Here is an 8,816-nt window from a genome sequence, read left to right as displayed (position 1 = left end):
GACTTTTTTTTCCAGGCTCTGCATGCAGCGATGCATCTGTTATATTGCCTTGTTGGTCATTCTCTAGCCCTCCTGCTCAGATTAGACTCCCTGTTTTAGGAGCCTCTAGAGACCTACACAGCGCTCCAGATCCCTCCTTCTGGTTCTTGGAGTCAAAAGGAATTTTGCCATCCAACCAAGCAACGTTTGCATTTGCCTTTTAGAAGTGAAGAAAGTTCCTCTTTAAAAACTAGCATGAAAGTTGTTTCTTTCTCTTGTTTTTTTGCTTCTAACTCTAAGATGACAGAAATTCTATAAAAGAAAAGATATATATTTTCACCAATTTCTCTTTAGTTTTTGGGTGGTACTAGAGATTGAGCCTAGCACATAGATAAAATATCTTTAATAGTTAATATTAAAGATATTTAATTTATTAAATATTATTTTTATTTTAAATGTTTTTATCTTTGTGAGTGACAAGATGCTTTATCTCCATGCCCTTTAAACACCCACACACAGGCACACACACACACACACACACACACACACACACGCACACACACACACACACGTGCACACACACGCACGCACACACTCACATGTGCACTCACGTGTGCTTGCTATTGATACACTGGTACTGTTTCCACCAACTCTGAGACCAGAAGGAGCAGCACCACACGGACATGGGCTCTTAAGTCTGGGCTTGGCACCCCACGCTCCCTCTGCTTCCCTTTACAATAGATTAACCTATCCCAGCGCACTCACGAAGTGGGACACAATGAGGATATGATCAATAGTCTTTATTTTCCCCAAGTTTAGTATATATTATAATCGTTAAATAGTATCTGCCAAATAATAAGCGAAAGGCCTGCTTCTTAACAAGAATTTTCACAACTAGCATTTCAATCAGTGCATCCATTCTCTTTTTTTCCCACTTGTTTAACAGACATTGATTACTTTAGTTGATTTGAACAACCTCTATACAGTGACTTGTTTTGCTGAATAGAAAAGAATTTTAGGTCTCAAGATTTTGAGTCTAGTATTTTCTGGAAATCAAATCATCCTTTTAAAATCTCCAAAGGAAAATCAATTTAATAAAAACATCAGTTAGATTTTGATACCAAGCCAGCTGTTCAGGGACAATACTATTTCTTCCACACTCAAAATCACTTTGGGAAACTACTCCAAGGCATAGCACAAAAAGAAATAAAAATGTAGTTATGTATGGCCTTTGTGAAATGTTAACATCCAGGCAGTTACCAGCCAACTACCCATAGGTAGATTGTAAACAATGAAATAACACTACCAAAATGGACTATTCTTACCAATTCATACCATGATGAATTGACTGGAAGCCCAACCACTTTTGGTTTTTCTCTATTGTAGACTGGAATAGAGAAAAATTTCTCTATATTGTAGGCAGTCCTGGAACCAGAGAGCCATCTGCCTCTGCACACACCAGCTGCTAGAAAAGCTTAATGTTTGCACACTCACTATATTTGCTTGGTTGATATTAACTTGCAATCACAACCAAGCTTACAAATCTAATGGACATAATCTGCCCTAAATAAGCCCTACTACATGCAATGTTCAACCTTCACCATCCCCAAATCCATACTCTAGATCCAACAGAAAGTGAAACCTCTTCCAACAAATGTACCTGGTCTTCTGAAAATAACACTGGATTCAATTCTCAGAATGTGGGTTCTAGTTAATCTTAGTTTTCTATGCACAAAACAGGTTTTGAAACCCTCTCTTCCTACACATTTCTAAGCAAAATCCAACTCTAAAGTCTGTACTCATCAAATTCCCAAGCAGCCACTTCACTGAACCAGAAGATGCCATCATCAAGCTGTCAATTCTATCTCATGCACCAACACATCCAGGGTCAGTTTCAGGACTTTTTACCTTTTACAGGGTCTTACACACAGGACACCACTTGGCACAAACACTATATACACTTAATCTCATAAGCAGATAATGCAAAGTACATCAGAAACAAGATATGCCATCACCTGCAGTTTTCAATTATTGCACTTTAACTTCTACATTTTCACAAAACACTCATGACAATCTGTAGACTAGTTTTAACAAATAACACCTTTAAGCAGAAATGACTGTCCTAAATTGTTTATTGGATATGAATTTTACAAATATCACGTGTATTCGCAGTAACGGTGGAGCTGGAGAGTATTGCACCTTCTCCAGGCTGCACGGCGGGAACCACCAATAGTGTGGTGGAACTTGTGGCCCTTTCCAAGGCCACACAGCTCTTTCCGCCAGCAGATGTCAGCCCACGCATCTCTCTGTGTTTGTGGACTGGTTTGGTGATCCACTGGGTGTCAGGATTTCTTCTGATAGCTTTATGGAACGGATCAATGAGGATAACCTCAAAAATTTTATATGTGGAATCTTCGCCAACCCAGTAGAAATTCAGGACTCTTAAAGCCCCACAATGGTGCCCAGCTCTCTCCTCAGCAACAGACTGAAGGCTTCGGGAAAATTTCAGCTGGTTAACACCATGGTGGACAGGCTTGCCGTAAGTTGTACCCTTAGGAACTGGGCGTTTACGGCCACCACGGCGGACACGAAGCCTGTAAATGACATAGCTTTGCTTAGCCTTGTACCCCAGTCTTCGGGCCAGGGCGGGGAGCCCTGTGCAGCGCAGAGAGCTGGCGGTATTGCCAGCAGCGGACCCTCAGAAGAAAGCGCATCATGTCGGACTGCTTCTTCCTCCATAGCTCCTGGATGTATTTGTATGCACTCGTCTTGGCTCACCTGATGGCTGCCGCCAGAGGAAAGGAAGAAGCCTTTCTCCCACAATCCCTTTTGTCCAGCACATCCATTCTTAAATACTGTGGCATGATCCCCTCGGTAGAGACGAAAGGCACAAAACACAAAGAGTTGAAGAATGAATTCAAAGTCAGGCTCCTCCCAGCTAAGCCACACTAAATGGAAAGGGTAGCTGTGCTTTATGTGTTAATAAGTATGTTAGCCTACACTTAGGAATGCAGAAATTCACTCTGCACAAGTGAGGGTAGACAGAAGCTCTGAGAAACCTAAAAGATCTGCAGTGCTCTTCTTCAAAATGGCCTCGGTGGTTCTTCCTGGGACATAATGAATAAAGCTATAATAACATGGTCACAGATTTCTGCAGTGGCATCTGAATGACTCACAAAACAGGAGAAGGAACAAGTCGCGCCCTGATGACCAACAGTGCAAAGACAAACCAAACCACTAAACCACAGGGCTTGCTGACAGGTTCCTTCCCGGGCTCCGGTGGGAACCCCGGGTTCACTGAGAATGCAGTCTTTCATTTCATCATCTGAGAGAGGGGAGGGCAGCAGCAGCCATAAGGACTGAAGGGTCTTGAGGGAGAGAGCAAATCACCCAAAAGAGTAGAAACCAATAGTTTTTCCACCATCCAGATAAGCTTCCCCCTCCCTCGGTACTAACAAGGGATGAGCTTTGTAAGCAAGATTATGGAAAGAGAAGCCAGCTGTGTCTCTTATCACATCAAGGTCATGATAGTTTTGAGAGTTCAGTCATCCTGCCTAAAGTGGGCATCTTCCAAAGCTCATTTAGAAATCACTTATTAGCTACTCAAGGTGCATTGGAAAAGCAGAAATGGAATCATTACTTACATCTGTGTATTTGTTTATTGCTAGGTATTGTAAACCCATTCAAATAATACCTATTTCTAAAACCAGTGCCTCTCTCTCTCTCTCTCTCTCTCTCTCTCTCTCTCTCCTTTTCTCTCTCTGTATGTGTGTGTGTATGTGTGTGTGTGTGTGCATGCACACGTGCACACGTATATGTGACATATGTGTGTTCCTCATGAAGCCCTGTGTGTGTGGTTGTGCATGCCTGTGCATGGGCATGTATAGAGGCCAGAGGAGAACCTGGGGTGTCCTCCTCTCTTCCTCTCCACTTATTTCCTTTAGACAAGGTCTCTCTCACTGAACTCTGAGCCCCACTTATTCAGCTCCACTGGCTGACTCTTGAGCTCAGCTATCCCCTGACTCCCTACCGTGGTGCTGGACTTCCAGGCATTCTTGACTCCACTGGACTTTATCCATAAGTGCTGGGAATTTGAATTTAGTTATCTATGCTCACACAGCCATGTGTTTACCCACTGACCCTTCTCTCTGTCCCCTCAAAAGATAATTTTGATTGCCTACTCTAAGTTAGAAAAAGAAGCAGTGAATTTGGTGTATAAAGTGAGGTTGCGTTTAATCACTGGTCCAACTTCAATTAAGCCCCTGCACTACAGAACTGGGATTGAACTTGGGCTACATCTGACCACAAAGCTCGTAACTTTTCTATCTCGCCATCCCAGCTAGATATAAATTTTAAAACAACAACATTCTCCACTTATTGACTTTGATTTCCTCCATGTTTTTAAAGCGATATACAAGTTTTCCTCTTAAACACTCCTCTGATCCTCACGAATGAAGAGGGCCTGGTGGGTAAAGGCTCTTGCCTCATAGCTTTAGAACCTGAGTTCAGTTCCTGGAACCCAGCTGAAGATGGAAGAAGAGAATCATCTCTGCAAGGTTGTCCTTGCACCTCTCACATGCATCATGGAGTGTAGCCTCCCTGTACCCTGCCTGTCTCCCCCCCACACACACACACACTGACACAATCACACACAATAACAACTAATTAACAAAAAGAGTCTGGTGCCTATGTATTTATGTCATCTGACTAGTCATTCAGCTGTCACAGTTTCAAGTAAACACTATTCAGCTCTGAACAATTAAGAACCACCACACTGGTTCTAGGGTTGGCCCCAGGATTACAACATCCAACAGACTTGGAGATCTACCACATCAGAAACTGGGTGTAGACCCAGCAATCTGTACTTCAATAAACTCCTTAAGTAATTAGGTTGATGCTATTGACAATATAGTTTAAGGACCACTGTTTTACAGGCACGGAGAATGAGGTTAATCCTCCTGAATCTTGACATACCTTGGAGACCTTAACACAGAAGACTAGGGAGGTACTGCTGGGATCCTGAGTTGCTGCTTACAGAGGTTCCTGTTTGCCAATTACAAGCAGCTCCGACACACTGATCCCATAGATGAGAGAATGAACTCTAGAGAAAGTGATGAAGGCAAAGTCACAACAGCATCAGGAATACAGGCGACTCCATAAGCAACATGATGGCCCGCCTGGAGCAGTATTTCCTGCTGAACTAGAAAGAGGGGAGAGCCGAAGGAGTTAATAACTTTTATAGGCCAAGATATGGGATCTGGTTCAGGAACCAGTATACAACCAGGAGGTGGTGGAACTTGACACCCAGGTTGGGACCAGGATAGGCCAGCACACAGCAAAAGAAGGAAAGGAGAAACCTGAGAGGGAACTGGGAGGGTATCTCTCCCACTTGCCCTGTTCAGGAGGCCCCTGGTCCCACCTCTGCTGTGCCATTTGGATGAATTAGCTCGCTCTGTGTCTGCTTCCTGGACCCTCCTCTCCCCACAGCTCTTGGATCTGATCTCCATCCATCTTCACCCAGTCCAAGAGGCCTAGGGCACTCAGGGGAGGATCCAGCCCACATCGGTGATGAAAAGCAGGGCTTCCAGGAGCCTGCTGCTGCTGCTGAGAGAGCCAGGGAACCTGAACACCTCATCAGAGGGAAATTACCAGGTGTGACTGGACAGGTTAGGAATGTTTTGCTTGTGGGTAAGGAACCTCCACGATCCAAAAATCTCTCATCTTTCCTAGGGAGCAGCTGTTGACATGTTTTGTTTTGCCAAACCAAGTCCATCTAGAACATCATTATCTAGAAAACACGAGAAAGTCTCAGCTAATGGAAATAACGGAGTTTCTTTCATCTTTGAGCCAGACTCAAGTAAGTTTATCCCAGTTGGGATTTCTATCACCTCACCAGCCTTAAGATTTTAAGTATCAAGATGTCTTCACCATGTCCTTCTCAGAATTCAGGGAACCCTGTGACAAAGGAGCCAGAAGGACTTGGGTAGACAGAGGGGCACTGTGAGAACAAAGCCCTCTGAAACAACTGAGCAAAGCTCGAATGAACTCACAGAGACTGAAGCAGCCATCACCAGCCTGCATGTATCTGCACCTGGTCCTCTGCCTACATACCATAGCTTTCAGTTTAGTACTTTTATGGGACTCTCGAGTGTGTAAATGAGTGGACCTCTGATTCTTGTACCTTCTGTTGAGTTTCTTTTATTTTTCTGTTGGCTAGGCTTGTCCATCTTTGATATAATGGTCTTCATTTTCTCTTATTATATTTTATTTTGTTATGTTTCCTTGCTATCTCCTGGAAGCTTGTGCTTTTCTAAGGAGAGTCAGAAAGGGAGTGGATCTGAATGGGAGATGAGGTGGGGAGGAACTGGGAGGAGAAGAGGGAGAGAAAACTGTATCCAGACTTTACTGTATGAGAAAAGGTCTATGTTTAATAAAACTGGAAAATGTTCTAAGCATCTTCAAGCTGTCATTGTCTTGAGTAAATGAAGATAATAATTGATATAATTTCTGCCCTATCCCCACCCCACCATAGGCTGTGGTAATGTATGAAAGGGCTTTTTAAGTGTGTAAATTAGCACACAGATATAAACTGCCTTATTTATTCTTACTTCACATTCCCTTGAGTGTCTTCCATAGCACCGGTTTAATATTTTATGGATACTGTACGGAGCTTACTGTCTCACATGGATACTGTACATTCTGATAGGCAGTTCCCGGACCCCAACGGCCTACAGCTGAGTTTTCTTCTTGTACCCGCCACACACATCTTTTCATCTTGTCAAGACCTGCTGGCTCTTCAGTCTTGCCCCACTGAGCACACCATGTCTGCTTCCTTTCCTCCACCACTCACTGAGCTCTGTGGTCCATCACTTTAGGCATTTGTTGCCAATAACCCCTTCCTTCCACGCTCTGTATTCTCTCTCTCTCTCTCTCTCTCTCTCTCTCTCTCTCTCTCTCCCCCCCCCCATCACCTTGTATCAGCACAACTCTCTCCTGACTTTCTCTTTACTGAGCACCATTGAAGGAAATGACACGATTGGATTGTTTGGTGCCTGTATGGATACATAATCTCCAAGCTCATTTGAACCCATTGTTAGAACAATGCTCTGGTCATTTTCATGACTTCTCCCCCTTCATTTCTTAGTACATAAACTGACTGAAGTTCAAAGAGAAACAAGGCTGTCAGATAAATACCTGAAAACTCTGCTTGCAAACTTTAGTATTTGTGATTTAGTATCTGTGATTTTTTTTTCAGAAATCACAAACTTTAGTATTGGCATGAGCACCTGATCTTCCCTCCTAGACCAGGCCACTAGTCTCCTCCTATTGAAGATGAATCCCTTTGAGCTTCTTTCAGTCATTTTACCATCTCGCTCCTCTGGAGAATTCATTTTCCCTGGGTATTTCATCTCTGCCAGGTCACGGGGGAAGGGAAAGCCACCATTATATATTCTTCTAGCATCTCTCTTCCTTTTCTGCCTTCCTCCTATTGAATTCTCAGGAATATTATAACTGCCTTCACTTCACCAGTTATTAGCTGGTGAGTACCTACCAGTGTCCATTTTGGGCTGAACCCCTCTTGGTCATATTCCATCCTTGATTACTTCACTACATCTAATGATGCTCCAAATTCATCTTCTAGTAAATTTCCTATGGGCTTCTGAAGTGTGTATTTGCCTCCTCCTGGCCTTTGCTGACATGTCTAGACATTTCACACATTAGAGTGGTCTTGTCTTGTCTTATCTTATCTTGTCTTTGTCCTTCATGATGGCATTGAATGAGCCCTCCAATCCTGCCCACCTCTCTTCTTTCTGTCTCCATCTTGACTATGTATTAAGCTTTCTAAAGCAAAAAAATCTTCATTTCCACCATTCATTAAGCCCTTACTATATGTCAGGTGTCATGCTAAACTTTTGTTTATTGTGTTGCTTGAGCTCCACGACAGCCCTAGGAAGGAAATATTGACTTGATATTTTCAGTAAAAAAAATAAATGCTTAGAAATATCATGTTACTCACCTCATACCATAAAGGGACTAAGCAGGCTAATCAATAATGAAGGCTTGGGCTGTGAGCTCCTCCCCCATCCTCTAGGACCGTTCACTGCCTCAAAGGCTTTGAACTCAGGCCAACTCTCCTGATACTCCCCTCAGAGCACAGCATCTTGACTCCTCCACAGGAGTCCTTTCTAGTCTTACCTTTTCACACTTGAAGAAATTCCTAGTCTTTCTTCCATGACCCCCTTTGGACTCTGTGGAGGCTTCATGATACCAGGACAACCACATCTTACTTGGCAATTGGTTTGCTGTGAGTTTATTTGTGAATTTCTTGAGATCATCTTGTTTCCAGAGCCCAACACGATTTTATGGCACATAGTACAAGAGCTGGGTGAGAGACAACCCACAGACTGATGGCTTTGTAAATAAACATTAAACAAAAAACTGTATTGAGATAACACTACTTCTGGTCATTCCCATATGATTTATGGCTGGGTTTGCACACAATGGTAAATCTGTACAGTCTACATTCCTATAATATTTACCATTTGCCTTTTATAGAACATGTTCTTAACCTCTGATATAGTAAATGCTAAGCTAATGTTGAGAAATGAGCAATTTTATGCAAGGCTGTCTAAATAGACTTATGGCTGAATGAATCATTATTAAGTGCAGTATCTTTTCCCAGTGGGAAATAAGAATTTTAAACACTACATCTATGTATGCATTCAGAAATCATCAAGCTATTAACTTTTTGAAATCAAGTCTTCTCATGTTTAAATGGATGTAATAACTCCCACTGGTAAAGTACGAACGAGTCTGAAAGACCTTTTTAAAACCAG

General features: G+C 42.7%; 1 pseudogene; it reads right to left on the bottom strand.

Annotated features, from left to right (window-relative positions):
• Positions 1 to 2,135: 2,135 nt before the first annotated feature.
• On the bottom strand, positions 2,136 to 8,262 carry LOC110293378 (annotated as a pseudogene).
• Positions 8,263 to 8,816: the final 554 nt, after the last annotated feature.

This window comes from Mus caroli, chromosome 4 (genome assembly GCF_900094665.2).
Source record: "Mus caroli chromosome 4, CAROLI_EIJ_v1.1, whole genome shotgun sequence".
Classification (NCBI taxonomy): Eukaryota; Metazoa; Chordata; class Mammalia; order Rodentia; family Muridae; genus Mus; species Mus caroli.
This window is presented reverse-complemented; position numbering and strand designations above follow the sequence as displayed.